General features: G+C 36.3%; 2 long non-coding RNA genes across 3 annotated transcripts in view; one reads left to right on the top strand and one right to left on the bottom strand.

The window, feature by feature from the left end:
* Positions 1–7,984, top strand: part of LOC140526461 (uncharacterized) — a 104,564-nt gene extending 96,580 nt beyond the window's left edge. The window contains exon 4 of the long non-coding RNA XR_011974382.1: positions 1,008–7,984. This is a non-coding gene — a long non-coding RNA (uncharacterized lncRNA). The remainder of the gene's footprint in view (positions 1–1,007) is intronic.
* Positions 7,985–11,492: 3,508 nt separating this feature from the next.
* LOC140526460 (uncharacterized) overlaps positions 11,493–18,900 on the bottom strand; it is a 323,763-nt gene continuing 316,355 nt past the window's right edge. For both annotated transcript variants that reach the window (XR_011974380.1, XR_011974381.1), the window contains one exon: positions 11,493–12,113. This is a non-coding gene — a long non-coding RNA (uncharacterized lncRNA). The remainder of the gene's footprint in view (positions 12,114–18,900) is intronic.

Genomic DNA, 18,900 nt, shown 5'->3' with positions numbered 1-18,900 from the left:
TCAAAGATGACTGGTAACTCAGAGTTAAGGGGGAAATCAACTCTGGGGAAGAATAACCTCTCTTACCAATAAGAATGAACATGAGTCTACCCCATTTTACTCTAGAATTCTAAGGGGGTAAGAGTACAAAAAAAGGAAGATGGGTTCATTTTACCTACTTATATACCAAAGGTAATGCTTCTCCTCTGACAATAGTCTATCCCTTCCCACTCTTAATAACTAATCATTTTTAAGTCAGTCCTATTCATTAGAGACCAACCAAAGCAGTTCCCTGTATACTTCCAGCAAGCGATTATAGACTTTCTCTCAGCAAGTCTTAGGGCACATGCCTAGCTCCATGTGAGATGCTTCCTTCTCTTAAATTTCATATTGTTTGGGGAAAAGTCATCAGACTGATCATCAAGTCTCCTGATCAGCCCTGCAAAATTTCATATTCATTATTCTCCATGATATATATCTATATCTATATATATGAAAAATTTCTGAAGACATCATGTTGATTTAAATTTATTACAATAACGATTGTAGAGATAAAATAAAAATGCTTACATGAGTGATAGGGGCAGCTAGATGGCACAGTGGGTAGGGCACTGGGCTGGGACTCATCTTCATGAGTTCAAATCTGTCTGCAGAGACTCACTAGCTATGTGATGCCACAGACAAGTCACAACTCTGTTTGCTTCAGTTTCTCATTTGTAAAAATGAGCTGGCAAAAGAAATGACTAACTACTCCAATATCTTTGCCAAAAAAACTTCAGATGGGTTTAAGAGAGTCAGACATGACTAAACAACATTTTGTATGCACATGTGCCATATTTCTTATGGAATTGTAAGCTCCTTTAGTGAAGAGGTTGTATCTTCCCCATCTTTGTATGTCCTCAAGGGATTGAGTGTTTGTATGTAATATCAACTTAGATATATTTGCTGAGTATCATTGAATTAAATTAGAAATTGATGTGACCATTCATGATCAAGGATAAATTTTAACTCTCAAATTTTTCTCCTAGGTCACTGAGGATCTGCCTGATTGCCTCTTTCACCAAGTTACTTCAGCTTTATGACTCTTTTCTCATCTGAAGGATGCCTCTTCCAGTTGTTAGTCTTAAGACCTTCTGTTTTGTAGGTAGAAAAAGATGGTGGTAATTATGATTTTTTTTAACAGATGGGGACAAAGATACACAGAAAGTTTCTCACTTTAAAAAAGGTTCTTGTTATTCTGAGTATTAGGATTAGGACTCAGGTAGCTTAATTTCCCATCTGTTGTGTCCTTATGTCTAATAGTCTCTTTGGTTTGATAATTTCCTTTATAGGATTATCCAGATGGTCACTATTATGCTGTAATTATCAAGTCAATATGGATATTTTTCAGTGTCTACTGTGTTTTCAGCACCATGTGGGCACTGTAGGGGCATCCAAAATTGGACATGTCTGCTGTTGAGAGGGAACAATTATTGAGGAATCTGCATGCCCCAATCAGGTTTGAGATAATTTAAACAGAAATAAATCTTGGGGCAAAATGAAACAACTCATCAACAATAAATTAGAAAATAAATGACAATGGAAGTGCCAAATCCAAATGCCAGAAATGTGTTAACTTACTTATTAGGAGAAAGATCTGAAAAGAAAGCAGTGTTTATAGAGTGTCCCAAATGAAACTTATTCCATCCAGAGCCTAGGCTGGGATTCATTAAGCTATCATCCAGTCGTGACTTCATTAAAGTTTCTCTTCTTTGAAAGACCACTGGTTTTCTTGAGTTGGACCCAGCTCTTCCTCACAGGATCTGGTGACTTCACTTTAATTCCTATGTGGTTATGATTTGGGACTTTGGAGAAGCCACTGTGGTACTCTCACTGGCCTTCTTCTATGCCCCCCCTGCCAAAGCAATATTTGGTTATTAAGTAACAGTCCTTTGGACCCTAGAGAAATTTGTGGAGGATCTCTAACTCCACCCAAAAATAAGTAATTTAATTCTTGTGTCAGCTAAGTAGTATACTAGATAAGGACTGGTCTTCAGAAAGACCTGAGTTTCAGTCCTGCCTCACATATTTACTATTCATGTAACCCTGGTGAGGTCATTTAATTTCTTTCAACCTTAGTTTCCACACTTGCAAAATAAGAATACTAAACAGCTCCACCTTCAGCTTCAATAGCTGAAACTGAATAATATTTGTGGAAAAAAAAGATTTTAAAAACTTAGACCTATGTAAATGTTAGATGTCATTATAACTATGTTATAATTATTAACACTTCAAAGATTGGTCATTTCTATGACGTGGATAGTTCCTCCACTGACACAATTAGCAAGTCTTCCGTACCTTTACGAAAGGTCTTTGATAGTTCTTAGTAACAGCTGATAGTGCTTTAAGATTGGCAAAGGGCTTTACTTTACCTGTGTCATTTCATATGATTCTTTCAACAACTCTGTGGGAAATGGTACTATTGCTACTATCCCCATTTTACAGATGAGGAAACTGATGTTCAGTTTTTCCATATTTACATAGCTATGGATAGAGGCAAGATTCAAACTCAGTTCTCTCCAGACTCCAAGTCCAGAACTTTTTTTATTATGTAATTTTACCTACTTAAAATTGTCCATGCCATAATGTCTTTTTTTCAATTTATTCTTTTTTTTTCTTTTAGAGAGAAATAGGAACATTATCATGACCTGCCTGCTGAACAATAGCTACTATGCTAATATATTTAATCATCATCTGGTTTTTATTAGAAACTTCAGTTTTCTATTATGGTCAATGCAAAGAAAACAGCTTTAGCTTAATAAATACCAATAATGATTCTGTGTCTTATTGACCTAGCACTTAGCACATTGACTGGCACATAATCAGCACTTAATATATGTTTATTGATTGTTCCATTGATGTCAGTCTGAGAGAATTTCAACTTATGCTTTATTAGAATTCTAACTAAATTTTCTTAGTACTGTAAGGTCCATTGAAAAAAAATATTGGATTTGGAATTGAAGGACCTGGATTGGAGTAGTCATTTTGTTTACTACCTTAAAACCTTGAGCAATGTAACCTTCCCATGTTTCTTGTTTCCTCATGTGTAAAATCAAGGAATTAGATCAGATAATCTCAGAGGTCCATTCTAGCTTTAAATCTATGAACCTATAAATTCCTCATTACTTGCACAAACCTACAACTCTATTCCTCAGGTTAATAACATCCTGATACTGTAATAAGACAGTTATTCTCTTTTCTTTTCTTTTTTTAAATTTCAAATCTTCAAATAAGAGAAACAAATCTCTTAGATGTTATATGTGTGTTTGGGGAATGGGAGTGCATGGGAGTGGTGGTGAAATTTGAAGATCTGTGATTATACATATCTAAGGATCTCCTAGTCTGGAAGAAACTTTCACAAACAGAAAAGGACAATAACTCATCTATAAGTTAGAGTTTTAGAAAGTTGTCCAGAGGGGGATTCTGAGAGGTTGTGCCTTGATTGTCTATGTGTCACATTCAAGACTTGAATTAAGACCTCCTTGCCTCTATAGCCATTCTTTGATAAACTATATTGCATTGTCTCTTGTTTCATAAACAAAAAAATAAATTTATATGTAAATAACCTTATATGTAAATATATGTATGTCTATACATATATATTATAACACATTTTATATATATAAATATGTATTTGTATATATACACTCATATGTTTATATATGTATATACACATACAATATAATTAAGTTTTCCTACCAGGCTAATTTTCTGGTTTGGAGGGAGTTCTATTGGTCTTTGCTAGCTTGACAATGGACAAATAAATAAGCAAATGTATTTTCTCTGCTGTGTTAAGCATAAAGGGCAATAAGTAATGTGTCCTCAGTGCTGTTAAAGCAATAAGCAATGTTTCCTCAGGCACAAGAACATCACTTTGAGGTATTTAGCTATAAGATTAAATCTGTAAGAAAGGGGGAAAAGAGTTCAAGGAAAAGCAGGGGGAGGGCTAAGCACTAATCAGTTATCCCCACCTATTCATGACCTCCTACTCTTATAATAAAGCTAGGACACTAGCTGAAGGGGCACAGACTCAAAATTCTCCCATTATCTCTCAAGGAAATGACTTGAGAACAAAAGATTTTGGCAGAGGAAAAATGTCTGCATGTGAAAGCCAACACATACTTCCGTGCCTTCAGTCCACAGAGAGTTTCAAGATTCCAGGAGGATTAACTGAGAGAAGTTCTAAGTATGCTTGATAATTCTGTACCTAGTTCAAGTATTTGAGTACATAATCAGGGCCTTTGAATTAGACATGGTTTAAGATGACAATCAAGTTCAGTGGATAAATCACTCTTTCTTGGAATGATCTTGTAAATTGTATAAAATATGAATTGTGAAAGATGAATACAACTTTATGATGTTGAATGAGAATTTGAAGAACCTTATCATACATGGCCAGCTAGGTGATTCAGAGGATAGTACCAGGCCTGGAGTCAGAAATACTCCTCTTATTGAATTGAAATGTGACTTTAGACACCCACCGTGTGACCCTGGGCAAGTCACTGAACCTTATTTGCCTGTTTCCTCATCTGTAAAGTGAACTGGGGAAAGAAATGGCAAATCATCCCAGTATTTTTGCCAGGAAATCCTCAAATGGGGTCATGAAGAATTGGACATGACTGAAAAATGACTGAATGTGATATAAGTTGAATAAACTTAGCTCGAAGACAGTCTTAATGACTTTTCTAATTTGGTACTTTAGTACAAAGATGCTTTTAAGTTAAGCATAGATCCAGATTATTCAATTAGCAAAACATATAATTTTATGATTTTGAAACAAAAGGAAAAGGAAAATGAAGATGATTGTCCATGTGGGTGCTAGATTATCTCTCCGTATTTTAGAAAAGGCAATTCATCTCTCAGGCAGTTTCTCCGTTCATGCCATTTGGCTGGAAAGTACAGAGGTGACATGGTACACTGACAAAGGAAAGCTAATAACAAAGAAGAAAATGAGGGCAAAGGATTTTTCTTTTAAATTAGAGGAGGTGACGGGGGCCAAGTTGTTGGTTGGATAATGATTTAATTAAGTTATAGAGAAAAACTTGAAGAATTTTATTAAATTTTACCTCTTCCACCCCCTCTATATTCATTGACATTATATAAACTTCCTGGATTTTGCATTTCATAAAATACAAAAGAAAAGTGAACAGGGAATGTTGCAAAATAAAGGCTGGGACTTTATGTGAGTAAAATAAAACAGAGAATTGAATTATTGTAAATATACATAGTCTAATCCAGATATCTAATTCAGAGTGCAAATCCAACTTTATGTTTATAATAAGCTTTATTACTTGAGCTGTCCTTTACTTTCTACTTCACTTATTTGTCTTAACGCACAGGAAATGCCCATCTATATGAATGCAGGTTAACTACAGTATATTGACTTGTGCAATAAGATTCTGAACATCCTCTCCCAACCCACATATGCACCAGCAGCAGTTTGGATTCCCAGAGCTCCACTGACTATGTCATTTCCCTCATGGTTTAGGGAGAACCTCTGAGGGGTTGTGGGGTCCTTTTCATGTAATTTTCCAAAGCCTCCATTTTTTGTGTATAATGCTAATATCAATCATTTAGTAACTAGTACCCCAAATTAATTTTAACTAGTGCCAATTTCTTCTCAATATAATTTAATCATCACCATAATAAAAGCTAATATTTACATAGCACCTGAAGGTTTGTAAATCTCTCTATATATGTGATTTTAGACTCAACCCTGTGAAGTAGGTGCTATTGTTTACCTATTTTACAAACAAAAAAATTAAGGCTGAGAGTGATTAAGAGAGAGTCCAGGATTACACAGCTAGTAAGTGTCTGAGGCAGGATTTCTATTCAAAATCCATCATTATAAAGAGAGAGGAACCAAGATGGTGGAGTAACAGCATGGACTTAGTGGGGCTCTCCCCCAAAACCCAGTCAAATACCTGTAAAAAATGACTCTAAACAAATTCGGTAGCTGCAGAACCCACAGAATGACTGAGTGAAGCAAATCTCCAGTTGGAGACAACCTGGAAGGTCACTAGGTAGTACCTATTGTGCCATGCTGGGAGCAGAGCACAGTTCAGTGTGGACCACGCTGGTACAGATGGGGCCTGAGTAAGCCTTGAGAGGACTGAATCTTGGGCACCTGTGGTGTTTTCCAGACTTCATGATCCCCAAAACAGTGAGGACAAATTGGAAGGTCGGTGGAAAAAACCTGTGGGACTTGTTGAGAGAGTAGAGTGGTTGGGGCCCAGCCCCAAGGTGGCCAGAGGGAGTGGAGAATCTTATGGCAGCAGCAGCAGGGGTAGAAGCAGCAGCAGCAGCAGCAGCAACTGTTTCTGGAGCTCTAGGCCCACAGATTGTGGGGGGATCAAGTGGCTGACACTACCCACTCCCACTGGAAACAGAGAACTACCTTGACAAAGAGTTGAAAAGTCAAGTAAATAGCTGGGAAAATGAGCAAAAAGTGGAAAGAGAATCAGACTATACAATCTTACTTTTGTGACCAAAGTATACAAACAGAAGAAAGCAAAGTCCCAGTTCCTACATCCAAAGCTTCAAAGAAAAATCTTAATTAGTCTCAGGTCATGGAAGAGCTCAAAAAGAATTCTGAAAATCAAGTAAGAGAAGGAGAGCAAAAATTGGAAAGAGAAATGAGAGTGATGTAAGAAAATCATGAAAAATGAGTCAGCTGCTTGTTAACGGAGACCCCAAGAAATAGCACTTTAAAAAAATAGATGAACCCAAATGACAAAAGAGATCCCAAAAGCCAATGAAAAGAAGAATGCCCTATAAAGCAGAATTGGCTAGATAGAAAAGGAGGTATAAAAGGTCACTGAAGAAAATAATTCCTTAAAGGTTAGAATGGAAGTAGATGGAAGCTAATGACATTATGAAAAATCAAGAAATTAGAAAACTAAGCCAAAGGAATGAAAAAAAATAGTAGACAATGTGATGTGTTTCATTGGAAAAATAACTGACCTGGAAAATAGACCCACGAGAGAGAATTTTAAAATTATTGGACTACTTGGAAGCATGATCAAAAAGTGAGCCTAGAAATCATCTTTCAAGAAATTATCAAGGCAAACTTCCCTGATATTTTAAAACCAGAGGGTAAAATTGATATTGAAAGAATTCACTCACCACATCCTGAAAAAGATGCCAAAAGTATAACTCCTAGGAATATTGTAGCCAAATTCCAGAGCTCCCAGGCCAAGGAGAAAATATTGCAAGCAACTAGAAAAAAAAATTCAGGTATTGTGGAAGTACAATCAGGATAACACAAGATCTAGCAGCTTCTACATTAAGGAATTGCTGGGCTTGAAATATGATATTTCAGAAGTCAAAAGAGCTAGGATTAAAACCAAGAATCACCTACCTAGCAAAACTGAGTATAATATTTCAGGGGGGAAAATGATCATTCAATGAAATAGAGGACTTTCAAGCATTCTTGTTGAAACACCTGGAGCTGAATAGAAAATTTGACTTTCAAACACAAGAATCAAGAGAATCATGAAAAGGTCAACAGGAAAGAAAATTCATAAGAGACTGACTTACTAAAGTTGAACTGTTTACATTTGTACATTTGTAACTCTTGAGACTTTTCTCAGTATTTGGATAGTTGGAGACATTATATACATATAGACAGAGGGAACAGGGTGAGTTGAATAGGTAGGGATGATATCTAAAAAATAAAATTAAAGGGTGAGAGAGGAATATATTGGGAGGAGAAAGAGAGAAATCAAATGGGGCAAATTACTTCACATAAAAGAGGCAAGAAAAAGATTTTTCAATGGAGGGGAAAAGGAGGGAGGTCAGAGGGAAAGAATGTACCTTACTCTCATAACATTTGGCTTAAGGAGGGAATAACATGCACACTCAATTTGGTATAAAAAAATCTATGTTACATTACAGGAAAATAAGGGAAAAGTGGATAAGTGGGGGGTGGAGTATGATTGAAGGGAGGGTAAATGGGAGGAGGGGGTAATTTTTGAAGAAGGATAAGGTCTAAAGGGGAATAGAATAAATGGGGGCAGGATAGGATGGAGGGAAATATAGTCACTTTCACAATATGACTGTTATGGAAACGTTTTGCATAACTACACATGTTTAACCTATATTGACTTGCTTGCCTTCTTAGTGGGGATGGGTGTGGAGGGAGGAAGGGAGAGTAGCTGAAATTCAAAGTTTTAAAAACAAATGTTAAAAATTGTTTTTACATGCAACTGGGAAACAAGATATACTGGTAATGGGGTATGGAAATGTATCTTGCTCTACAAGAAAATAGAGGGAATGGGGATAAGAGAGGGAGGGATGTGATAGAGGGGAGGGCGGATTGAGGGAAAGGGTAATCAGAATGCATACTGTCTTGGAGTGGGTGGAAGGGAGAGATGGGGAGAAAATTTGGAACTCAAAACCTTGGGGAAGTATCTGCTGAAAACTACAAATAAATAAATAAAAATTTAAAAAGTTCATCATTGTATTTTCTGTGCATAGCTAGTATCTTCCTTGACATCATAGATATTCTCTCTTTCTGTCTGTCTGTCTATCTTTCTCTTTCTCTTTTTGTCTATCTCTGTCTCTCTCCAAAAATGAGGCTTCTTACCTTTGTTTGGGAAACTTTTTTGTTTGATGAATTCCAGAGACAGCATGGATTGTTTTCTCTTGATTTTTCCTGTTCTGTCTTCTCAATTTTCACACTCCTCTTCCTCCTCCCTCCCACATTCTTCTGTTATTCTCCCTAACTGCCATGTTAATACTTTATTTTTCAACCTCTGGGTGAAATTGGCGATGCAAGAGAAGGCTCTTGTGAGCATCAAACATGATAGCATGTGGATAGTACTTTGTAAACCTCAACATGTTCAATAAATGCTAGCTGTTATTTCCTTTCCCAGATGTGATACAACTTCCTTGGAGTCCAAGGAGGTATAGAAAAAATAGGAGGTGGCTTATCCAGGAAGAACTTGTGGAAATCAAAATAATGAGTGAAACAGGCAGATTCCCCTTTTCCCATTTCTCCATACCTTAGTATAGCCAAAGGAAGAGTTCCCTATCTCATGAGACTGGCTTTCATCATACGGAGAAGGTGAATGTTGTCTTTATTTCCTGGGGATTGTTAGTTTTTCAACTCTGTTCAAACCATTTAATCTAACTTTTTATATCATTTTAATAACATTAAGTTAGAGCTAGGAAGAACTCAGAAGTCTTCTAGCTTGAGCCCTTTATTTTTTATGGAGAAGAAAACTGAGGTTCCACTGGGTTAAGCATTAAACATGAGATTAGAAGCCAGGTCCTCCAACTCTAGACCCAGTAGTCTAGCACCCAGCTGTTCTTTTACAAGTTTTACTTAATTTTTCCCCCACATTGTTAATTGTATTGTTGTTCAGATTTTTCAGTCATGTCCAACTCTTTGTGACCCCATTTGGACTTTTCTTGGTAAAGATACTAGAATGATTTGTCATTTCCTTCGCTAGTTCATTATACAGACGAGGAAAGTAAGGTGAGCAGGGTGAAGTGATTTGTCCACAGGGAGAGAAGGCTACTCTTAAGTTGCAATTAAACTCAGGAAGAAGTCTTCCTGACTTTAGGCCCAATGCTCTATCTACTGTGCCACCTAGATTATTAAATGAGGTCACTAAGAGTCAGAGATGACTGAAAAATAACAGATTATTAAAAAGAGGGCCATATGCTGGAATTAAAAGTATTCTGGGATCCCTCTTAACTTCTTGATCACATAATTGGTCTCAGTTTCCTCATCTGTAAAACTAATGGGATAGACTAGATAGCCTCTGGGTCTCTTCTGGGTCTACATTATTCTATGATCTAATGACTCTATGAAATTGCATGACCTTGAGTTGTGACCTAAACTCTCCTGACCTTGGTTTCTTCACCTGAAAATAATTTGGCTTAGACAGTCTCTAAGACTCTTCTTCTTTCTCTGCTAGGTTGCAATGTCAGTGAAGTTGGAAAACATATGTCTCTGATTTTTTTTCCTATCTTCATTACTTAAAACAGTGCATTATCCACAGATCTGCTTAATAAATGCTTATTAATAGCATGAACTCATGAATGACATTGGCAATTTAAAGGCTTCACCTGACATTAGCTCAAAAGAACTGAATGGTGGAAATTCAGTTACTGCATATACAATTTCACTCCCATGGTCAATAAACTGCCATGGCTCCTGAAGACCAAATATGACTAAAGATGACTGTCAAGTTCAGCGAAGAAATCACTTTCTTCTTAGTCCTATAAAGTGTATGGCATAAGAGTTGTATCAGATGGATAAAAATTTTTATATGAATGAAATTTTTAAGAAACCTTATGACTCATAGAATAAGCCTGACAAGAAGACATTCTTTGTGATTCAGTTGGCTAGTTGGGGAATGTGTTGAAATTGCCTTTAAGCTAAGCAAAGATTCAGGTGGCTCATTTAGTGAAATAATTTTATTTTATGTTTCTGTTTTTATGTTTCTTAATAACTGGCTCCAAGTTACATGTCTAGGTTTATTATACATTACTCCCTTTTAACTATTCTGTAGTCTGGGCTTACCTGAGATTCTTCTTGTTCCTCAAACTCTAACTCCATTCTCTACACCCATGTATTGGTTGTGTCTAATGTTTAGAATGCATGCCCTTCACACTTTGACCTCTTGGAATCCCTTGTTTCCTTCCAGGCCTGACTCAAATGTCATGTCCTAAATGAAACTTCTTTATATCTGAGCTGCTAATGAATTCCACCACTAAATTTACTCTGTATTTGTTGTTGTTCAGTCATTTTCTTGTGTGTCTGATTCCTCCTGACACCATTTGGGGTTTTCTTTGGGGTTTCACTGGAGTGATTTGCCATTTCTTTCTCCAGTTCATTTTAGGTATGAGGAAGCTAAAGCAAATAGGGTTAAGTGACTTGTGCAGGTTCATATAGTTTGCAAGTGTTCAAAGGCAGATTTTGTATCAGGAACTGTGGTCTTCCTTAACTTCAGTTCAGGCGCTCTATCCACTGTGCCACCTAACTAACTATGCCTTGCATTTAATCTATATCTACTATCTATCACCTTTCTTCCTTCCTTCCTTCCTTCCTTCCTTCCTTTCTTTCTTTCTTTCTTTCTTTCTTTCTTTCTTTCTTTCTTTCTTTCTTTCTTTCTTTCTTTCTTTCTTCCTTCCTTCCTTCCTTCCTTCCTTCCTTCCTTCTTCCTTCCTTCCTCCCTCCCTCCCTCCCTCCCTCCCTCCCTCCCTTTCTTTCTTTCTTTCTTTCTTTCTTCTTCCTTCCTTCCTTCCTTCCTTCCTTCCTTCCTTCCTTCCTTCCTCCCTCCCTCCCTCCCTCCCTCCCTCTCTCTCTCTCTTCCTTCCTTCCTTCCTTCCTTCCTCCCTCCCTCCCTCCCTTTCTTTCTTTCTTTCTTTCTTTCTTTCTTTCTTTCTTCCTTCCTTCCTTCCTTCCTTCCTTCCTTCCTTCCTTCCTTCCTTCCTTCCTTCCTTCCTCCCTCCCTCCCTCCCTTTCTTTCTTTCTTTCTTTCTTTCTTTCTTTCTTTCTTTCTTTCTTTCTTTCTTTCTTTCTTTCTTTCTCTCTTTCTTTCTTTCTTTCTACCTATACATTTTATATCCCAGCAAAATGAAATATTCTTGAGAGCAAAGGACTCCTTCAGTTTTGTCTTACTATTTCTACCTCCTAGCACAGTTCTTGGCATATAACAGGCACTTAAAAATGTTTGTTAATTGATTTTTAATACATACATACATAATATGTATGTGTTTGTGTGTGTATACATATATGTATGTATCTATGCATGTATGTGTATTGTGTAGGGGGGGCAGGGGGGGTAAAATCAACTCCATTCTACAAAGGAGAAACCTGAAGCTCAAAAAGTCTACTGAATTAGTCAGTCAATTGCGTTCATCCTTCGTTGCTGAAGAAGACCATGGCGTCAGAGAAATGATGGCATGACTTGCACTTGACTTTGTTTTGAATGAAGGAGGGCTGTGCAGGTCACCAGCCTCACTTCTTCTCCGGAGCCATCTGAATCCAGAGACTTGATGCTCCTCAAGATGACTGGAGATAACGCAGGATGCACTGGGAGACTTTGGGCCCTTTAGGCCAAGGTCTTTGCAGGTGCTCACTTAGGGAGAGGCAAAATACACATTTATTAAATATCCACTGTTGCCCAAGTACTGTGCTAAATGCTGGGGTTACAAATGTAAAAAAGAAACTACTTGACCTCAAGAAGATTAGAATCTAATGGGGAAAGAGAACACACAAAAGAAAGATGAAAATGAGGGTTGAGGGTGAAGGGAAGGTACCAGGCATGGGGGCAGATGTGGAAATCCAAAAGAGTGTGTTCAAGTAGGAAATGAAAGGATGTTCTGTTTACTTGTCTTTAGAGGGATGTTTGGAAAGGAACTCTGCTCCATTTTCCAATCAGAAAGGTTTTGGGGTAGAGGGTACTGATAATGTGAGCACCTGGGTTGATATTATTTTGCAAGATAATGAGATTTCTAGTAAAGATATTAAATGACTTGCCTGCTATCATCAATCTAATAAATGGCTCATCTAGAATTTGAAAATAGATTACAAGTCTAACATCTTATCTGGTAGAACATATAATTTAGGCTATGAGGGGGAGAGTTTCCTTGGTTTCTGTGAAATAACTGCCGAATTCACCAGTAGGTATGGTCATGCTCCAAAAGCAAAAAAAAGTAGAGATCTTCTTGTTCTATTACATTATTCCTTTGTTTTTAATAGGTGTTCTCTGAGGAATCTTATAAGAAAACCTCTGTGTAACCCGATAGTCTATGAAGTCACTACTATAGCCAACATTATAAATTGACTGAAGTTAGTAAGAGAAATGAAAACTCTTATTTTTCAATGGTTAGCCTGGGGAACTTGCCAGAGCGAAGGCAAGGAGGAATCTGAGGAAGATGTTGGAGTGAGTTATAAGCTAGAAGTCAAGCTCTCTCCTTATCACTTCAAATAAATAAGAATAGTATCCCCAATACAACATTAAAAACGACAGGAAAAGGAACACTGAAAGATCTAACTCTAAAGTTATCCTTGCAGGAAAAATAAAAGACCATTTCATTGACTTTTTGCTCTAAGTGAGCAAGGGTACTCCTGCTGAAGTGTCCCAAAGGCCCCAAGAGATGGGTGGTGATATATCTGTCATGGTAGCTTCTGTTTAAAGCACTGGCCCTTATAATCGCTATATTTGCACTTTCTCTGGAGATATTCTTAAGCAAGGTAGCCTGGGAACCACGCATCTCATGAATCCTGAGGCTTGAGAGGGAGGGAAGTAAACAGCTATAAAGGACTATGGAGCATAAAGAGAAGATTGTAGAGAAAGGCGAGACCCCCAAATCCTGTGGCATTTCCAAAATTTACATACGTATAAGGGAAAATAGATACTCTACCTCTAGACTCAGAGAAAGATAAAGAAAGAGACCCAGTCACAAAAGTTTATTGTAATTTCCCTTCAGCAGTGTCCCAGGAAACGATCCCTATATGCTTTTGGAAATAAAGGCTTTGAATCTTACTATGACCCGATTTTAACCTAAGGATTAAAGAAACTAGCTAGCCAAGAGGAAAGGAAACTAGAAGAATTGGACTGGGAAATTTGGGGATCTACCCAATTTCAGTGACCTTTTAATCAAGTGAACCATAATTTATTAAGTGTTTACCATGGCATTATTAGAGCAGGGGTTATTAATCTGTGATCCGTGAATTTTAAATTTATATTTTGTTAACTATCTAAAAATAATTGATTTCCTTAGTAATTCTATGTCATTTATGTTATACATTCAAAAATTATTCTGAGAGGGAATTCTGTCTTTCAGAAAGGTCCAAGACAGCTAAAAGATAGCTGTCTCTTTTAGCATCTCCCTTTAACAATATTCTTATTGGTCAACTTCATTTCTTGAGATCCTCAGGTCTTATACAATCCTAGTGATCCGAGAGAATAAAGAATAGTCATATAGGGGTTAGGGAGGGATACAACAATCCTGTACCTACAAATGGGTAAAATTGTTCACAAGATCATTTATAGCAAGGATGCCACAAAACACCAGCAGCGTGACTGATAAAAAACAATTGAAAGGGAAGAAAGAAGCAATTAATCAAAGAAAAATATTAATACATGGTTACTTCACAGGAAAGCATCCTAGAATATTAGAGCTACAACTGAAAGGGAAACTTCATCATTTTATAGATGTGAGCACTAAGGACCCAAGAGGTTAAATGGCTTGCTGAGAGACACAAAAGTTATATATAACTTTTGCTATGTGTGTGTGTGTGTGTATGAGTATATACATACATGTGTGTGTATATATATGTGTATATATATATATGTATATATTAGTTATAACTTGACCACTGGTCCTCTGCCTTTGAATCCAGGATTCATTTCATAACACCAAATGGTATCCCAGGAAAATGAGTCAAAATACCCTGAGGAAGATGAAGGAATTATTTTAAAATATTTGGTAAGATGCCCTAAAAAGAGACTGGTGCAATTCACCAGCCAATGGAATGGTTCTAAAGAGCAATCAGAGAATTAAATGAAAATGTCGAAAAAATAAGTGAGCAAAGATATGTCTCAGGGAAGAACTCAACAAGTTTAACAAGAGGGTATTAAGTTAGCACAAAAGACAAAAACATTCTCCACAATAGTAGATTCTCTGGGGGGATAATGAATGGCAAAAATGGAATGCAAAACAAAACAAAACAAAAGAGCTATAGGCAGAAGGAAAATTAATAGAAAAAATGCAAGACTGGAAGAATACATGGGAGCTCTACAAAAAAAACAGAATATTGAACTTGAAGAAAAGGTACTAAAAGATATTCAAACGACTGTAAATCTTCAAGAAAATTGCTGTCTAATTTTCACCCAAGTTCTTGTTAAAATGAGAGTCCTTTCATAGTAATTTATGTTCTTCAGTTTATAAAAAAAAGACAAAAAACAACTGGGCTATTGTTTTGAATTCTTTCTAGTTCTATTTATCTAGTCTGCTCCACTGATTTATTTTCGTGGTTTTCATTATTACTATTTTATATTCTATTTTGTTATCTGATAATATTATGTTTCCAACATCTCTTCCCTCATTTTTTTTGTCCCTTATTCTCTGAACACTGGAGAGAATTATAGTTAGCACCTCACTAGAGACTCACCCTGCAAGTGTGAGTTGGGAGGGTGAATGCAGAAGACTTGTTACATGAATTTAATGAAAGAAAATGCAAAATCCACAGTTCTATCCATGATTTATATCCATAATTATACGCATTAATCCTACTTACACCTTTTGTTTTTGGTATTATTTAATCTAGTGATGCTTTACTTTGTCAGTACATCTCAAAGCATTAGTTTTATTTTTTCCTAAGAAATTAAAAAAAAAATCCCAACAATACAAAAATGCCTCCATCCTCATGTACATGACCTTATGCAGCCCTATCTACTGGAAACACTGATTTCTTTTGTAGTGTATTGCTATCCAAACATGCTGAATAGTTCATATGGTAACTGCCCTGCTCTGGGTTCTTTGAAAGAATCACTCAATTTTTAAAAAAAATTTCGATAAACATACAATTACTTTCTTTGATATGTGCAGTTTTGCCATATGTGTCTGTATATCGATACACACACTTCCCCCCTCTGTATATGTACATATACAACACACAAATACATATGTGTATATACAAACACACATAAATTGCATATATATGTGTATATATATATATATATATATATATATATATAAAACTATGTGTGTGATATTGTAAAATCAACTTATCTGAATCTGTTTTCTCATCTGTAAAAGCAGTTAATGGGCCTCGGTGGCCCATAAGTACTCTTGAAGCTCTAAATTTATGGTTCTATTATGCGCAGTGAAATAAGCAGAATCAAAAAATGCAGAAACTACAATAATCTCATGTTAAAAAAACCATTAAAAGGAAGGTGAACTCTGAGTAAGTGAAAGTCCAATAACTGCCTGGGAGATTTTGTAACCGCTTAATGAAACATGCCTTCCTCCTTACTTCAGAAAGCCAAGTGACCGATGAATCAAGCAAATGTTGTATATATTGTCAGATGGATTCTGATGAAGTATTAGTTGTTTTTATCAGTTAAAAATGAGGATTTACTTTGAAAGAGAGGATCGGGAAGAGGATATTTCTAGAAATCACAATGATGTTAAAAAAAAACAAAAAACCTCACTTATTTAAAAAAATTAAGTAAAAGAAAAAAAGAAGGGAGGTGAATAAACTGAAAACAAAAACAAATTTTGCCCTTTTGATAACACGTCATGTAGAGTTTGGTGGGGGCAAAGAATGGCATTAAGTAAGGTTTTAGTGGTATTGTAAATAGAAAGAAAGAAAAACGCACATTAGAATGTCAGAGGCCAAATGGCTTTTTTCTAGCCCTTCCTTATCACCTTCTTTCTACCTAAACTTTAATCTATACTGCTAAGTCTTTTAAAGAAGGGAAGCATTCAATTCAGTAGCTAAGAGCAGAAACTTCTTTATTTGAATCAGTACTAAAAAAGTTAAAAGTAATGGAAAAAGATAAGAGGAACATATAAATCAATATTGGTAAAAAAATGAACCCTAAAAAGGATGGAACATGGGACAGCATAATGCATTTTGTACAGGGTTATCTATACCCACTTTAGTGCTTTATACCTCTAACATAGTTGTGTAGACACCTACTCACCCTTTAGTCTGTCTCATTCACCCCAACTTGTTCTTACGCTTGGAGGTATGGGTTTTAAGAGGAAGAACACCACTATTCAATTACACTCAAATTCTCTTAGGCTCCTACATGTATATCTGCTACCGAATGCATCTTCCCTACTCACCACCTTTTAGATAAGCAAATTCTCATCTCTTCTCTTGAATTTACAGAGCATTTACAAGCTCTTTCAAATTAGAATGCTCCTTAACAGTAAATTGGAAAAGTGTTACACTATTGAATTGATAGCAGTAACTTTTAAACCGGAGAACTGCAGAGCTCATCTAGCTGGATCTCTCTGGACCTTTCAGGCCAGCTGGACCATCTGCTGATTTCCAGAATTCTGTATCATCCCACAACATCGAAGTAAAAAGTAAAACATCACAATCTGACTCTGGGCAAGGAATATCAACTCAACTGCCTCTTTACTAACCAAGATTCTGTGTCATCCAGTTCTTATATAGCAAACTGCCAAACCTATCTTTCTCCTTCCTGTTTTTCTTTCTCAGACCAGAAAGATAAGAGTCACAGGTACTTCTGAGAGATTTTCCCTTTCTGAATCTCTAGGTGGTACTGAAGAGAAATAGCTTGGAACTAAAGTTATCTTCTAATGACCCTAGATATTTATTCAACCAATAAGAAGTACAGCAGAAGCTTTCTTGTCCCCTGACTGCTCCTATTTCTGGTTAAGTCAAATGACTCCACAAACTAGCCTTTTACCTCCCTGATGAGTCTTTTATTTCTACCAGATTTTTCAGTCTTTTAATCATATATTCATTCTCAGACTCCTGCCTCTAGGTTACTTTCTCGGGCTTAAATCAAAGCTTCATTGCACTCAGTGACTCACTTTTCACTTATGAGATAACAACTCACCATATTTTCCTTGTGAAATCAATCAACCTTTTCTAATCTTTAGTTTCCAAATGGATATATGCCTTTTCATTAAAAAAAAAATACCCTCAAGTCTTACAACAGTGTTATGGGTATGAGCTAAGAGACTTAATGCCTTTTAGTTGCAGTCATTAATCAGTTCTCAAAGTGGTCCTCCATCACATCCTGTGTCCTTGAAAATGGTGTTTCTTCATGCTAACATTTTTTAAGCTTTTAATAAATGAAAGTTATTTTCCTACACCTTTAAAACATCAAATTATTCACATACAAATGACTTCACTTTTCATCTCTTACAAGATGATTTAAGTTTTCATATTTATTCCGCAGTTCACTGTCTGTTCCAAACTTCTTCCAAACACACATGTGTGTATGTATGTACGTGTATATGTACATACATGTATATGTAGACTTTTTATTAAAAAAGGTCTTTTCTTACTTTTTTCAGGAATCGTATTGCTTATCTATGAGTATGGCAATCTTTTACATCCTTTACCAATTTATTTAACTATTACAGTCTGAACCATGTTCATATGCAGAACAAACATTGCTTATGCATATAGAGTTAGGAAGGCATTTAATCCTTCTGGCAAATACAATATTTTCTAGCTCTCTAAAACATCATACTAACCAATCTCAAGCACTTTGTGGCTTTTGAAGGAACAAGTCAAATATGTTCTCCCTCTCTGTGCTTTCTTTCCTAATCTCTTTGAAAACTACAAAATGCTACACAAAAATCTAACATGTAATAATATATGCAGGTCCTGAGTTTCTGCTCCATTGTGGTATGACATTGAAAATCACATTTTAAAATACAGATGGAACAGTACATTAAATTATTGGTATTCTGATTAGTACTCAGGCCTTTTGACCTGGCCCATGATATTCATGCTATTGGCTCGTAGAATGGGAGACAGGAGATGGAAAGGAGTTAAAATCATTTTTTAAATGCTTTTGATCCTTCTTTAAATGCTCTGACAGCAGCAAGGAATTGCTAGCCAAAATTCCTAACACTGACACTGTCTTTGGAATTGTCCTTGTGTTAAACTGAGCCATGCTGAAAACTGGCATTTCAATAGTCATGCATCATTCTTTGGGCTAGAAGATTGGTCTTTCACCCTTGAGTTAACTCTATGAAAAGATCCAGTGTAGCTCATGAGATTGGTGACTCCAAGACCCAAAGACAGATGTTTTGTTGTGGATTTGTTGCTGGCTTACTAGATGAAAGAGGCAACTCTGTCATTTGTACGCTCATGTCTCGGTTTCCACATTTGTGAAGTTGGAAGGATATAAAGATATATTT

Source organism: Notamacropus eugenii, chromosome 2, assembly GCF_028372415.1.
Source record: "Notamacropus eugenii isolate mMacEug1 chromosome 2, mMacEug1.pri_v2, whole genome shotgun sequence".
In the NCBI taxonomy this organism is placed as follows: domain Eukaryota; kingdom Metazoa; phylum Chordata; class Mammalia; order Diprotodontia; family Macropodidae; genus Notamacropus; species Notamacropus eugenii.
The sequence above is the reverse complement of the archived record's forward strand: the minus strand, read 5'-3'. Positions and strand labels throughout refer to the sequence as shown.